Raw genomic sequence first — 16,818 nt, 5'->3', positions numbered from 1 at the left:
GTCCCGGCCCCCTAATCTGGTCTGATTTGCGACATCAGTGATAAACCCTTTCTAACACACTTCCTCTAATGGTGTGGGAAAGAAAATAATGAGTCGGAAATGACTTTAGATGGGCCTGGGCGTGTCAGGCTGTCACTTACTGGCGTCTACTCCATTCATCGGTCTTTGTAATTCAGTGCCCGGTCCACCTGTCAGCTTTACAGTAGCTCATCTCCTCCTCCTCCTCCATCTCCTCCGCTTCCTCTCATTCCTTACATGACATCAGCCATTACTTCAATCTTCCTCCTTTTATACGTGAGTATTAATTCACATGCAGAGATCCAGACAATCTTTGACACTTTGTGAAAGGCTGTAAACTTTCTTATGTTCTTTTCAGTCTATTGGGTAGGCAACTCCAGAGAGCTGAATGAGTGTTTTGTAAAATTGACAGCGTTAGACACTCACTGTCTGAAAGTTATAGATAAGCATCCCATAAACAGTTTTCATGGTGGAACCTCAATGTTTGAGTTCACTTGGTTTTGATTCTCCTCATGTCAAGGAAACATCTGTCCACTCATTTGTTTTTTGAAAACTCCATGACATCATTTGGCCTGAGACAGAAACCACCCTACAGTACACTAAAATGTGAGTCAGAGTTGCCAATTACATTAACAGGGTTCCTTTACACACTTCAAGTCAGTAAGAGCAAAACCAGAATAAAGGCAGAAAACTAACACAATAATGTGGAAAATGTGCAAACTCCACAAACAGTGACCAAGAACCCGGCTCAAACCTCAGCCCCACCATGGTGCCCATAGAACCAAAACCCTTGATATTATATAGCAGCTTTGCATACTGAACACCATCACAATATGTGTAGCTACAGAACTGACCAGACATTCTTGTCCAATACCTTAAACTTCTGCATGAGCCTATGCTGTAAGTACACTGTTGTCCACAGGGGCCTTAGGGGTGTGCGGAGCCTATGACTGACCAACCCCACGTGGGGACAGTTACGTCAAACGCTGTTACTGGTATGTGTGGACAGTATAAACTTGCACGCAAATTTAATAAAAATAATGTTAACATACACCGGATTTTCTCATTACAGTGTTCAGCTAAATTTTGGCAAGATAACACACGGACTTTATCAAAATTTAACTGGAGAATATAACCTGATAAATCTGCTTGAACATGACATGTGGACCTCAAAAGTTGGGCTCCTTTAGGCGTGGGGCTTGGGGCGGTCGTCCCACTTGCCACCCCCAAACACCTGTGGCGTATCTGTAGCATGGTCTGATGCATACCTCTTCAAAAATGCGACTACGCATCTAATTGACTTGAACCCTGCGCAGACCCATGTAACTCTGATTGGACAGTTGGGTATCTTCAGATTTCCTGAAATGGATTTCCATTCAAATGTATGAAAAAGTGGAAAAATGTGAAGGACAAATACATTCATCTATGGAAGAAAATGTGTAACAAGAGGAGTGGGAATCCTGGGAGAAAACTGACCTGCATTTTAAGGGATTATTCGCTTTTCTTGCATGCTACAAACTCCGTCAATGGTGTGACGCAGAAGTATAAACAGCTAACAATGGCATACCCTGCACCATAACTATGGTGTAGGTTTGACACAGAAGTTTAAATCAGCGTTTAGCCGCTAGGACACACTTTCTATAAATGGTTCAGCCCGCAGTTGTCTGTTATACTGTATGTTTAAATGACCTGCTTTAATTCTTTCCTACTTATACTTTTCACAAGTTTATATCTAATAGACCAACATTCTCCCTGTCCACTGAGTCTGATTGATTTCTCTGTGTTCAAATGCCATTACTCTGCGTACTTTAGTTGTCTTTCATAGGCCAAAAGATGTGCAGGTTAGGTTGACTGGTGACTCTAACACTCCACTTACTAGATGTTCCACTACCTTCTTTGCCAAATTACTGCTTGTACTATACTGTAACATCCTTCTAGAACATAAAGAAATGCCTATTATGTAGATTGCCAACAGTAAATTTGCCCAGTGTGAGAGATTAGGGATGCATATATGAGATGATGGTGATTTTCTATATACCTTTGTATTATATGGCTCTGCTTAGCATCTATAGAAATTATTCTGCTCCTTGTGACCCACCCAAATAAAACTGAATTCAGAACATGGCTTCTACGAGTATCAGGTTCTATATATCTGGTTTACAATGTGGCTCCTTCACAGATAAGACTTAATTTCCCACCACTGGTGCCTTCTATGTGGTCTCATCCTCACTTTCGCATTAGTCATTATTGCAGTTAATGCTTGCTGCGCTTAGGACCCTGGAACTGGAGAGGGACCCTAACTCACACAAAGTAAATTCTGTTTCAGCAATACGTAAACGGGTCAAAATCATAAAATGATGAGAAGCAGCTCTGGCTTCAACATTACAATAGATTGCTGAAGGGCATGCTGGTTGATTGCCAAAACTAAATTAGCCCAGTTTTGATGGGACAGCACTGGAAAACAGAACCTCTGTACTGATGATGCACAGATCTTCTTCTAATTTTCCTCTTACAACCCACAGAACCTCCACCTCAGGAAGAAAGCTCATCGCCTTCAACTTAACCTTTCTCCTTCCACAGTTATGTCTCTAAGCATTGTTCTTGAAGATGTCATCCTTAAACCACCAGTCATGGTCAGGAATCTTGTTGTGACTCTTACTGTCATTCATTGAATATATTTCTTCGCTGACTCAGTCACGTTTTTCTTCATAATATTCAGTGAATCTGACCATTCCTCGCTTAGTATGACACACAACTCCTTGTTTGAGCACCGGTTTTCTCTCTGCTGGACTATTTAAACTGCGTTCTGACCTCTCCAGTTCCTCCAGAATTCTGCTGCTTGACTGGTGTTTTCTGTTCCTCAATTCACTCCTACTCCTCCTCTACTTTGGTCTATTCACTGACTTCCTGTTGCTGCAAGGATTCAGTTCAAAACTCATGATGTGTGGATCTCTGAACAGCTCTGCTCCTCACTATCTCCAGTGTTTGGTCCCTCCATAGGACTCTTCAACAAGTCTCCGTTCTGTCTCTGCCTGACCGCTGACCATCCCTCCCTCTTGCGACACCTGGCAAGACTGGATAACACTTCTCCATTCTGGCTCCAAAGCTGTGGAATGATCTTCCCTGGGCTATTCAAACTGTACCCAATGTACTCATGTTTAGGCGTCTTTTGAAAACGCACTTTTTCATTAAATCTTTTGAAATGGCTTAGCGTCTCTTCTACAGAGTTACTGCTGTTGTACTGACAGAAATGCACTGATCTGAGACTTCGTTTAGTTGAAGGTACAATCATATAGTAATACTGCTGTTTTTTAATTTGTTCTCAGTTGTGTTTGGTGCTTGCACCTTCTAATCATTCGTGTATGTCTTATAACTGGCTTTGTAAGTCGCCTTGGATAAAGGCGGCTGCAAAATAAATAAATAACAATGAGTTTATGCAGCCGCCCTTTTGCCGGCACGTCGTGCTTCCTTTCTTGTGTCGATCTCAGGCAGGCGCAGGCTAAGTTATAGCGATTGTTTTACACCAGTCGCCCCTCAAAACCTGCCTTGCACTCCACTATTGACATTTGGTTCCCCCGAGTCTCCGAATCTGATACTCCGTTGCGCCCTTTTCTGTTTGCATTAATTAAGCGCACATCTGTGATCTATTATTCCAACGTAGGATCTCTGAAAAGTAATTTTCTTCGCAGGCTTATGCGGCCCCGATGACAGCATGTGCAAAGTTTTTATTCACTTCACCCAAGGAGAACAGCTGCGATAACAATACAAAGAAGAAAAGAGAGCAAAAAAATGTCGATTTAGACGGTATTTTGATTGTAATCGTGTGCGAATCTAAACTTACGACTTTTAAACTTCACATAGACGGCAATAGCCTTACATTCCTGGGCCCCAACCCACCTCCGAGTTGCCAGGATACCCTAGTTACTTTTTACCTGGTCGCCTAACTGGCACGAGCCCGCCTAGCCGAGCCAATCACGATGTGCAGTGGGGCACGAGTGGGCGGGACCTCCTCCGTTGGGGGTTTGGCTCTTGTCTCGGCTGCTACAGTGAACGGACTGGTGTCAGAGTCTCGTCAAAGTTTATCGTTCGGAGTCTGGAGCTGCCGCGGGATGGCGTGCGGTGCGTTGATCGTGAAATGCCGTTGAAAGTCGAAAGCAAAGCAGTACTTTACAAACACACGGTAAGTGTCAGCCATTGGGCCGATTTTAGATAATCCAGTAAAAACGACAACAACTTAAGGCTTGCAGGCTTTCGCAAGTTACGCGGTCTCGGAGGGCATTGCTCCGGACACTGAGTGCCTGTTGGCAGATTTTTTTTTCCCTTAAACGTTTGAAAGTGACACTTATATAGACTTGTAGACTTGCCGTGGCCGTGTGGGAAACATATGGTTTCACAAATGTTTTTTGAATTCATTCATTTGATTACAGAGTAAGAAATAAAGATAAAGGCGCCGTGATTTTTTTCATCCTCGGTGTTTACGGCGGACTTGGACTTGCCCCGAGCGCTATACTTCACCTCTTTTCTCATATGCACCCATAAATGAAATAACTGTGTTTTAATTAAAAAAAACAACAAACCATGAAACAACCTTGATTTTAAGACTGTGCCGATACCGATGATAGCCGTGCAGACGGGCGTTCAGCCGGACGCGGCGGAGGTGTAGCAACCTTTCTTCGTAAAAGCCTTATTTTTTTTTTACTTTTCCATGAATTAGTATGATTTATTTTTCGTGTTAGTGCCCCGACTCTCTTTCTCTCCCTCTCCCTCTGCAGATCTAACGTTAAGCGAATCATCGAGGTCTTTTATTTCGTAAAGTTTAGTTTTATTACGTACGGCATTTTATCCACTATTTACAAATGCGCTCTTGATTAAATTTCTTTCGTAGTGTTCTATCCAAAATCGGAAGCAACTTTAGTTTCTTGGTTGAGGGAGGCGGCGTATTACTTATTAGTTATTTCAAGGATCAATCAAATCTGATTTTCACAATGCCTTTAACATTTTGAAACCAAATAAAAATCCGTCCTTTTGATGAAAACTGCGCACTTTTAGTACAGACACACAGTGCAGCATAGGACTGGAATCTGCCGTGCACAGGACTCCAGTCCATCACAAGATATTCACCACACCCAACTGAGAGTTTCTAGTCCACCATAGAGCTTGCGCTTGTTAACATGGGAGGAAGCTTGAAGCCTATGACTCCTCAGAAGGGGATACCTAAATATCTGATCTGTACCCATATCTTGGAAAAAGAGTGTTCTTAGGGAGGTTCAGTTGAGTCCAGTAGCAGTAGGCTTAAGGTAGGAACCAAACCTGGAGGAGCTATCAGTCCATCACAGATATTGATATTAGGGCAGTTTCGTATAGCATGGTCAACTGTCAGAGCTGTGGGTGGAAACAATGGGCAAACAGTGTCCTTTATCTCTCTGTGTGCCAGCTGGCAATTAGGCATTTGAGAGGAACTGAAGTTTATCACAGCTGCAATGAAAAAAGTGCCCAGTATGGATGGGACAGCCGTCCGTTACTATGCACAATTGCACAAATTTACACCGTTTACACCATTGGGATGTGAATGTGAATTTGATTAACAGTAGATGTCATTGTGTTAAATTTCAAAGTGGTGGATGGTCATTAATGTCTTGTGTTTTTACATTTACATAAAATACACATTGTATGTTTGCACTGTTTTACAGTTGTCTTATGTAAAATAAATAACCATTTGATTGGCATGTGCTAACCTCTTCTATTAATTTTAAGTGTTTTTTTTTTACCTGCATTAAATCCGGGTATTTTCATCTTTGCATGTGAACATTTTTAGCACACAATGAATTTTAAAGTCAGCGTTGCGTCTTTGCTTTCTTTTTGGGAATGTTTTGGTAACCTCTAGACATTTACAGACTAAGCCAAGAAAATGGATAGTACACTGTGTAACTCCTACCATCTGGAAGAAGCTGAAATTGGTTAGAATTTAGTTTTTTGGTTAATGGTAAGCACTGTCTGTGTGGAATCGGTTTGTTCTCCTTGTGTTTGTGTCACTCTCCCTGTTTTTCCTCCAACATTTCATGGATGTGCCTTTTTGGTTAACAGGCAGCTGTAAATTGGCCCAGTAGAAGCGTGTGTCATCCTAGGTTGGTTCCTGCCATACTGTGAGGATTGGCACTGGCTTCTCATGACTCTGAATTAGACAAGCGAGTTGGCAAATGGGTGCACTTTTAAAAAATGCTGGGTCTTTGTTGGGTTGTGTGGTTCCTCGTTGAACCTTTGCTTGATAAAGCACCATTTTATTCTGGGAAGGGTCCTTTGCATATAAAATTGGTTCTTTGCGTTTTGAAAAACTTCCTAATACAGGGGGTCCCCGGGTTACAACGTCTCGCCATACAACGTTTCGAGTTCACATAAAAACTTTAAAAAAATTGAGACGTGAGAAGGAATAAAGGTAAGGATTTTTTTTTTTACACTCATTTTTTCTGTTACTATAATGCAGTGTACAGTACAGTATATTTATGATATTTATGTCCTTTTCCTTTTTCTGTGGATTAGTTTTTATGTTCTAGATTATGATTTTGCAAATGTGTTAGGATAGGTATGTGACTTACGCTAGGGTGTGTTTCGACTAACACGAAAATTCAGGTTACATCACTGTTGTTGGAACAGAACTGTGTCATAACCTGAGGACCCTCTGTATGTAGAAAAAAAGAATGAAATATTTTAACGGCTGGTAGTCAATTTAGCAGGACACTAACAGGTTAAGAACGCCTCAATTTGGCTTGTGTTACTGTATGCAGTGAGAGTCCTATTCAAACCAGGAGCCAACGATATTTCACAAATTTGTTACCATCTGTTCTTGGCTCGAAAACTGTATGAGGCCTGTTACGAGTCTAAATAAATAAAGGGTCTTTCTGGTTCCCCTATGGCATTGCTCTGAAGAACCACTCCAGTACTTTTATTTCTAAGAGTGTGGATGGATGGAAGCTGGACTAGTGTGAGTAAGAGTGGATATTTGAGCGTGCCCCATGATCAACTGGCACCTTTTCCACTGTTGTTTCTCACATTGGGCTGCTGGCAGTCGGCTTTGGCCCCCACATGAGCCTGTGCTTGACATGCGCGTTCTGATTAATAGAACAGACTGCTAGGAGGTCCATCCAACACACTTCTGAATGTTCACCATCTTAGAAAAGCTTGAAGTGGGCTTTGTGGTGTCATAACTAAGAAAATATCTATAGCAATAAAAGATAAAGATGCATACTTCACGGTGGCTTTTAGTTTTATTGAATATTACATGGAGCTTTATTTAAATAAAATAATTTTAAATGTGCCTTTTTACAGTGGCTCAACATTGGAATTAACAGACGAGAAAAGCACATGGTAGAATAAATATTTGCAAATGTGTAAGATACTCTGAGCGTCACAATTATATAAAAATTAAGTGAGTGATGGCAGAGCTTTTATTTGAACAAACACCTATATCTCAGTGAATTGTTCTGTAATGACAGTTCCTGAATCTTAAGCTGCATATTTGAAATACTGCACTGTAGGTATGCGAGTTACAGGTGCTGTTTAAAAATCGAGCCATCTGCAATGTTTGCAGAACATTAAGGAATGAGACTGCTCAGCTGGTTGGTTTTCATTCTCAAGAGAACTTGATAAGCAGGTAATCCTATCAGTAACATTGTGAAAGCACAGTTTCTACTCTCATACATTTCATCGTGAGCAGAACATAGCAAACCGCATTTGAAGCTTCAAAGAAAAAGATGCTGCTGAAGTTGTTATGGCTGGCTGAGGACTCTGACCATTGAAGGGATTTACATCTGAACTCTTCCTGCGCTTAAAAAACGTTAGCAGTCGTGTAGTTGTTTGCATAACAAAGTTAAGAAAGGCAGGGAGACCGTTCTGCTCGTCTACCACACTCGGTTAGCTATTAGCTAATTTATCCAGGGGAGCGCTTCCTGTTGGTTTAAGCTATCAAATCACCTTTTTGAGTTTTTCAGAAATCACCAATTAAAACATCAAACTCGGTTACTTCCCCTTTTGATATGCTTTACTACAGTTATGCTTATTTTAAATGAGTGTTTGAATGAACTTTTTGACTCATTAAGTCAAGTCTTCACACTGTTTGATTTTTTTTGCCACCTTAAGACTCCATTTTTGTGAACCTTCATTGTTTTGCAGAAATATGCGTGGAAAGGCCTTGCATTAACGTATACATAGCATGTCGTTTTTTTTAAATATACCAGGAGGCAGCGCTGATAAGGGTGCATTTTGCAAATAGTGAATGTGTGCACTGTGTGTGTGGCCTAGCGAGTGAAGCATTGAGCTGTAAACCCCAAGGCTGCCAGTTCTCTTCTTCGGCGTCTCATTGTGTGACCCACGATGAGGCCCACATTATGAAAATATCCTTACAGATCTGTGCTTTGTAATGTTTTAGAAAAACCTTCTACTGTTAAAGTCAAAATTACTGCAGTATGTGAATTTCCCCTTGGGATTAATAAAGTATCTATCTATCTATCTATCTATCTATCTATCTATCTATCTATCTATCTATCGTATAGTGCCTTTCATATCTATCTATCTATCTATCATATAGAGCCTTTCATATCTATCTATCTATCTATCTATCTATCTATCTATCTATCTATCTATCTATCTGTCTATCGTATAGTGCCTTTCATATCTATCTATCTATCTATCTATCTATCTATCTATCTATCTATCTATCATATAGAGCCTTTCATATCTATCTATCTATCTATCTATCTATCTATCTATTATATACTGCCTTCTCAATCTATCTATCTATCTATCTATCTATCTATCTATCTATCTATCTATCGTATAGTGCCTTTCATATCTATCTATCTATCTATCTATCTATCTATCTATCTATCTATCTATCTATCTATCTATCTATCATATAGTGCCTTTCATATCTATCTATCTATCTATCTATCTATCTATCTATCTATCTATCTATCTATCTATCTATCTATCTATCTATCTATCATATAGAGCCTTTCATATCTATCTATCTATCTATCTATCTATCTATCTATCTATCTATCTATCGTATAGTGCCTTTCATATCTATCTATCTATCTATCGTATAGTGCCTTTCATATCTATCTATCTATCTATCTATCTATCATATAGAGCCTTTCATATCTATCTATCTATCTATCTATCTATCTATCTATCTATCTATCTATCTATCTATCTATCTATCTATTTAAAATAGAGTAAAATAAACGTACTAATACACAAACTAATAATCCGGTTTATATTTTTGCTATCTGTTCTGTTTATTCAAAATTTTCTTTCAAATTTAATAAAAAAACAATAGTTTTGGAAAACTATTACAGGAATATCAATTTCTTTTAGGCTGATCTTGAAAAGCCCCTTGAATCTTGGTAGCTCAGTCTGATTATGTGGGAGTTTGGCCGCCAACCACAAAGTCCGCAGTTCATTCCCTCACAGTGTGACCCGAGAGAGTCATTTCACCTGCCTGTGCTCACTTTGTTTGAATGTGGGGACGATTTTATTGTATCTGTGAAACACTTTAAGTTGGGAGCATACGTTGATTTTACAGCACCACATGGTGAACCAACCGGTGCAGTGAGAAACACGTTTTGATGGTGTGACTATGAAAAGATGTCTGAAATACGCCAGTGCCGGTTCATTCTCCACAGTGGATGTCCAATCAGTCATCCTTTACTCCTCCACATGTACAGGTTTTGTAGGACTGCTTGTACACCCCTGTTATCTGTATGTTTGACTACATCAATGAAATGTAAATGAAGAACTATATTTTTGACCACTTATTTTTTTGTGTTCTTAAGAACGTTTTGAAATCACTAATTTATTTTGTTGTCTGGCTCATCTTGACTCAACAGTACAAGCAAATCCCCACATATGATATACCATTTGACTCGTTTTGGTGTCTAGTTATGCTTGGCATCAAGTTTTTGTTTAATGATTTTTAGCTGGCCCGCTAGACCAGAAGAAACACTCATTTTTAGGCTGTTTTTATGATAACAAGTAAACCAATAGGCGTCTCCAGCAGACATGATCAGAAGGACCTGAAGCTGTGCAGGCCACACCAGCTCGTCCTAGGGGATCACCCTTATGTGATACAGAGGAGTAAAAGTTCCTCTTTTTTGCAAAACTTTGAACAAATGGGCACTGGTAGTATAAACATGTGGGTTGCTGATAACGACTTTGATCATAGTTTTGATATTTGATTCTGTACTGGTGGTCCCAGAAAGTTAAAAGTGTAATATTTTAAGCATAAGCACGTAGAATATCCATCCATCCATCCATTTTCCAACCCGCTGAATTCGAACACAGGGTCACGGGGGTCTGCTGGAGCCAATCCCAGCCAACACAGGGCACAAGGCAGGAACCAATCCCGGGCAGGCGCCAACCCACCGCAGCACGTAGAGTATCGTTTTACACTATTTCTAGGTCAGTGATTACGAACATGATGCTATTTTTCATCCATTACTAACCATCTATGGGGCAATATCAGTGGGTGGAAAATGACAAATTTCTGTTACAGCTGAGAATATCGAAACTTCAGACATTTAAATTGAAGTACACATTGTAATATTTCAAATATCTGATGCGACTATTCTTATTATGTACTTCTACCTCATGATTTAAATCATTATATTTCTCATGAACACCTTGAATTAAGATGGTATGTGGTAATTCAGACTATTATTTAATTCATTTTAATTTTTGCTGCTTCTGGATTCGAGTTAGAATTTGTTTCTTCACTTTGTACTTTTCTATGAGGTACCATAGACCTTTGCAGCCTGATTTGTATCAGCTTTTAGGAGGTGAAGACAGGTTTGGTTATTATTACAGCCATCAGAGTTCCACCGCAGGTGGTGTTGGTAGGCCAGTAGGGAGAGCTTGTCCCACTGAACCAGTAAATGTCCTCTCAGCACTGGGATGCGATGCCGTCATTTATATTAAACATTATATCAAGTTCTTGGCTCTTCCAGATTATCAAGATGTGTTTTGTACCAGTTAATATCCTGGTCCTCTTTTTCAATAGTTAAGGTGCCAGCTTGGCCCAGTCCCCAAAAAACACCAACCGATTAAAATCCTCAGCCGTTCATTTTTTTTGTTTATACCATCTGGCACCCAAATGCACCCAAGTATGTGCTTTGTTGTCCTTGTGCTCCGAGGTGAATCTCTTTTTACCACCGTGATGGAAGTGCTCAGACTAATGGGATGGAGGCCGGTCTGGGCTGGCTGAGTAAATACGTACTTAATTGCCTGCACAAACACTTAACTTGCTACATCTGTGAACTGGTTGACCACAAATTGTCACTCTTTATTTTGCTCTCCTTGCATTAACATGTTAGCAGGTCATAAAATGTGTTTTCTTTGGGCTTAATTAACAGAACAATTTGTATTCTTTTTATGCGTCCTCATTCGGTTTCATCCAGGAGTGAATCCGTTGCATTAAAATCCAGTTTCTGAGATGCCTTTCCACTCGGTCTGCTTTGGTGTTAATGAAAGGTGTGAGAACATGGAAACCTAGGAATATTGGGTGTATACCATTGTATGCTGCAACCCCAGAAAGGCGCTTTTAGGCCAAGTAATGACTTTATAGGTATTGCTGAGGAATAAACTCATAGCTTGTAAAATGTAAATCAGGTGTCAAGTGCCATAATACATTTTTGTAGGTTTCAGCTGAGGAACGATACTGTCTCAGAAAAGGAAACAACTCCATGTTTAATGACAAATTTCCTTTTTTTGGGTTCAGGATGTGACGGTCTTAAACAGAATGTTAGACACTTTATGACCCTTATAGTGGTAAGTATCAGTAATCTGGAGGAGGCCCCTGGGGCTTTTCTTGTGTGTTTTTAGGTTGTGTTAATGTCTACAATTCACACATCTCTGTGTTACTGACTGAATATTATTTAAGTACTAGGGGGCTCCGCTGCCTGCTTGCTTTGCTCGCCCACCCCTGGGTTTGGTTTACCAGATATACAATTTAAAGAGATTATTATTTTCATGGGAATTGCTACTTGTGCATTATTTTCACTTTTACTTTAAAACTTTTGTAAAAACAATACTTGTCCTTTATTTCCGGCCCCGGGCGAGGTTAAATCTCTTTCTCATAGGATGTATAACGCTGCTTGTGTTGTGAAGGTGGGGTGGCTGAACTCATGCTAAGGAGATGCTGTCGGATCATCTGCTGTCTTTCTGCTGCTGCTGCTGGCAAGCTGCATCTTTTGCTTGTCGCGCTTTGAGTCGATCATTTCAAAGCCTGTATGGCAGCTGTCCTTTTACCACTTGGCGTCTCTGCTGCTCACGTTGTGAAGTGGGTCTGAACACATGCTAAGGAGAAGCGGTCAGATCATCTGCTGACTTGCTGCTCGCGAGCTGCGTGTTCTGCTTGTCATTGTTTTAAGAACTGGGAGCACATGAACTGTGGCTGCCAAAAGCATTCCAACAACTGCTTGGTTAGATGTCCGTGAACTTGTTTTAAATGTTGTCTCACTGCCTTGTCTCGCGTGACGTTAAAGTGTCTCTCGCGGGACATCAAATTGTCTTCTGAGAAGATCACGTATCGTCTCCCTCCTAAGATTTTCTTTTTATAATAGAGAGATGTTTGCTGCGTGTGTAGAAGAGTAACTAGGTAGCTGTGCCACGTCTGCTGTCTGCTCATACGTGTCCGTGAAGCATTGCTGGTCTGGCACTGGCTATGATTGATAAATAAGGTGAAGTCTGATGTTCCGTTTAAAAATAACATCAATAAGTAACTGGAAATGACAATTTTTGGATCAAAACAGTTGTGGCTGCCCCAGGTTGTTATTAATTGGCATAATCTCTTAGCGGTGTTCTTTGGAAATGTTAAATTAATCCAGTTCTTTCATCCTTTTCCAATTAAGGTCATTGGAACTTTGTATTATTAGATAGGTCAGTCATATGAAACTGAGACAATTGTTTCAAAATTTTAAGCCCTGCAATTTCATGGCATGTTAATGTGCCAACACACAGATTGCCATGTCATTTTTTGCTTGAGTAGAGCGAACAGTGCTTTATTTGGACAAGACGAGACAAGACAGAGAACTTGCAAGGAGTTCTTTATTCCTTCTGTGCTGAGATGCAGCATATTACAGCTTTTAAAGTGATGGGTCTAATCCGGTTTCTAAGTTTTACTTTAGGTATTTGAAAAATGCTAACGTGATGAGTGCGCAGCAGAGAGACTTCATCAAGCAGACATTGATTAATACTGTAATTTAAAATATCTGTTCACGATTTTAGAATGACATGCATTCACTGGCACAGTTAATCATTTCTAAGTTGTGTGTGGGTCATACATGGGAGAAGTGTCTGCAGTGCTTTTCTAGTAATATATCTTTATTTTTCTGACTTTTGTTTGTTTGAGATTTTCGTAAGTTTTTGGTTTACCATATCAGAAACACAGAAATAAGGCTTTACTGGTCCACTGGAAGTATGCAGGGTACTTCCAGTGGAATTTATAGGTAGAGTGATCCCTGCCAGTTAAAAAATACACACACTTGTGGCTCTCTTTCATATTTAATAGAAAGTGAATTATTGTAAACATAATTAATTGTTGAGAATCTCCAGTTGATACATTGTCATGTTTTCCATATACAGGGAGTCCCCGGGTTACGTACGAGATAGGGACTGTAGGTTTGTTCTTAAGTTGAATTTGTATGTAAGTCGGAACAGGTACATTATTTTAATAAATGCTATTGTTGACCGATTGTAACCAAGTGCTCTGCCAATGAATGATGGAGTTTCACCTCTCTCTGACCTTTTTATTATTTCTACTTTATTTTCCATGGTGATGGTTTTTCTCTTCTTTACTGTATCACCAGCACTTGCATCAGATTTGTGTTTCAGAGACATTCTTGATGGGTGAAGACAAAAGGTTAAGATGAGCTCTCCTGCACGGCACTGTACACGCTATCACAGCAGGAAGGCACCCGTCGTCAACACGTCTGATGTACTGACAAGAGACAACTTCCTGCTATGTGCATAACAGTACAAGCAGGCTTGCTATTGAGAATGAATGGGGCGGTGAGGGGTGGTTCACTACCCGCCCACCACACTGTGTTGCCTTCCCACCGTGAACGAACATGGTGCGGCCAAAGGCAGGTAGTGAATCACCCACCACTGCCTCCATTCAACAGGCAGCCACCTGAGGCACACTACAGTGCTACCCCCTGCCACCCTGTTCACCCTCAATGGCTTCCGTTCAGCCACAACCGGGTCACCGCTGGCAGCATCACCAGCCGCCCACTGAGAACGAATGGGGCAGCCGTGTGTGGTGGGCGGGCAGTGAAATGCCCCCCTCCGCTCCATCCAGTCTGCGTCCAGTCAGGACCAGTAGCTGCGGCGACGTAGTGGGCGAGCAGAGATTTGCCCCATCAAGCCTCAGTCCTGCACACGAGTGATAGCTGTGGCCCTGGTGACTATGGACCACGGGTCACTGCTTGCTGGAGGGAGCCGCCCGAGGGACACTACACTGTGTGAGAAGCGGATTCGGCCCCCTTTAGCCTCCGTCCAGCCACTGCTTGCAGCGTACCGAATGGCTGAAGATGATGGAGCGGCAGTTACTGAGGCGCATGCGTCGCAGCTGCGGCCCCATTCGTAAGTCGTAGGTCGGATGTCCGTAATCTGGGGACTACCTGTACTGTAATTGGTTATAGTAGTTATTTTATACATGATTCATTTTATTAGAGAAAGACTTGCATATTCCTTTTATGTATTAGACATTGAACAGCATTAATCTTGTGTTGTCATTTTTAGTTTTTTTGCTACAATTTTATGTATAGTGTGGTAGATAAACAAAAATTTAATTAGCATTTGAAAACATATGTCATACCAATTCTTTCATTTTTTTAAAACCCTCTTATTCTAATGCAGGATTTCTGGGTGCCACAGCCTATCCTAGCGACATTGTGTACAAGGCAGGAACTGATCCTGGGCACTAACCCAAGCCAGACCCCCACCCACAGTTACTCACAGCAAGCTAATTTAGAATCGCCAGGCAACCTACAGGCACATCTGTGGCACACGGGAGGAAACTATAGCAGAACAGTAAGATATCATTTTAATATATCAATTAATTTGTTTTTCAAACCAATTTATCAAAATTCAGGGTTGCAAAGGACCTAAACCTGTAACAGCAGCATGGCATGTCACCCTTTAACTTGTGTACATATTAAGCTGGCTATCAGAGATATGTAGTGACTTGACACTTATTGGCATGACAGTTTTTTTGAGGGGGTACAAGTCGGTGTTTTAATAAGAACCGTCAGTGTGTTCAGTATTTCACAAAGACCCCTTCACACCTTGATTGTGAATTGAACCCACTTGTCATTACTTTAAATGTTACATTCACACACTTGAGGTATATATGTGTTACCAACAAAACATGAAATTAGGTAATGCTAAAAAAAATGTTAAGTATTAATATTTCATGTGTGTTTTTTGGTTTTCGGCAAACAATGAAATCAAAAAGTCTTTCATTTGTGACATTTCATAGAATACTGTGAGTGTTGTTTTTGCCCGCACCCTTCATCTTGGTTTTGGTTAACAAGACTGTTTAGAACCCTTCAGTCAGTGGAATTTGGAGAAACTATCAGTGATTAGGTCATTACAGTGGAACAGTGGTTGTATATTACTGGACCACAAAATTATGATTACATCAATGAACAGAATTTTCTTTACCAATTAACATTGCTAGGCATTTATGGCTGAAGTGACAAATGTCAAAAGAGCACTGAAAACAAATCCTCTGCTGTTGTGTCCTATGAATGCTTACAGATTAGTAATATCATAAACCTGATAAAAAAAAGTAGTTCAGAGTTGAGTTATGTTTTACACAGTTAATGTTCTTCTTTTCTTCAGTTGACACATTATTTATTTGAAACAGTGAACATAAGTGTATGATCAAGGAGCTGTCAGAATAGTACAAGAGTGTTGCGTGCGTTGATAATGAACTGTTTATTCACTTGTGGTAGCCATGTCAGCAAAAATGGAAGCCATCAAGAAAATGAACCCTTCTTAAACAGCTCATTTTCTCTTTTGCAGAGATTCTTGTTGGCATTTTTGTAAAATGTGTTGGTATTTTATATAGATACCGGGTGAACTTTTATATTAACATGAAAAGATACTCCTACTGTACATGTTTTGGCGAAAATTGCTAGGCATAGTCCATCCATCCATTTTCTAACCCGCTGAATCCGAATACAGGGTCACAGGGGTCTGCTGGAGCCAATCCCAGCCAACACAGGGCACAAGGCAGGAACCAATCCTGGGCAGGGTGCCAACCCACCACAGGACACACACAAACACAAACACACCCACACACACCAAGCACACACTAGGGCCAATTTAGAATCGCCAATCCACCTAACCTGCATGTCTTTGGATTGTGGGAGGAAACACGGGGAGAACATGCAAACTCCACGCAGGGAGGACCCGGGAAGCGAACCCGGGTCTCCTAACTGCGAGGCAGCAGCGCTACCACTGCACCACCGTGCCGCCCCTGCTAGGCATAGTGGTCTTTTCAAAAGTTACCAATAGTATGGGCATATGTAACAGTGTATAGTGTTTAAGTGTATATTTATAAATACAAACAAATAAAATTCTACCTGCAGTGTATATAAAGTACATATAGTATTTTGTATCAGTTTCTTGTCCTTCCTGCCACAGTTTACTCCCCTTCTTCTCTTGATCTTATGATCTTCCCAGCTGTGGAATGAGAAAATGAGTAATATGCTCTGCCAAGCTAAAGGAAAACTCTTGTAG

General features: G+C 40.6%; 1 protein-coding gene across 2 annotated transcripts in view; it reads left to right on the top strand.

Annotated features, from left to right (window-relative positions):
* The first annotated feature begins 4,084 nt into the window (after window positions 1-4,084).
* The window catches only part of cgnl1 (cingulin-like 1), a 107,006-nt gene continuing 94,272 nt past the window's right edge, over window positions 4,085-16,818 (top strand). Inside the window, exons 1-2 of one of the 2 annotated variants that reach the window (XM_039770239.1) lie at window positions 4,085-4,198; window positions 14,929-15,102. The gene's annotated coding sequence lies outside the window, so the exon portion shown is untranslated. The remainder of the gene's footprint in view (window positions 4,199-14,928; window positions 15,103-16,818) is intronic. The other variant, XM_039770240.1, reaches the window with a different exon arrangement.

This window comes from Polypterus senegalus, chromosome 12 (assembly GCF_016835505.1).
Source record: "Polypterus senegalus isolate Bchr_013 chromosome 12, ASM1683550v1, whole genome shotgun sequence".
In the NCBI taxonomy this organism is placed as follows: domain Eukaryota; kingdom Metazoa; phylum Chordata; class Cladistia; order Polypteriformes; family Polypteridae; genus Polypterus; species Polypterus senegalus.
Note: the sequence above shows the minus strand (reverse complement) of the source record. Positions and strands in the feature narration are given on the sequence as shown.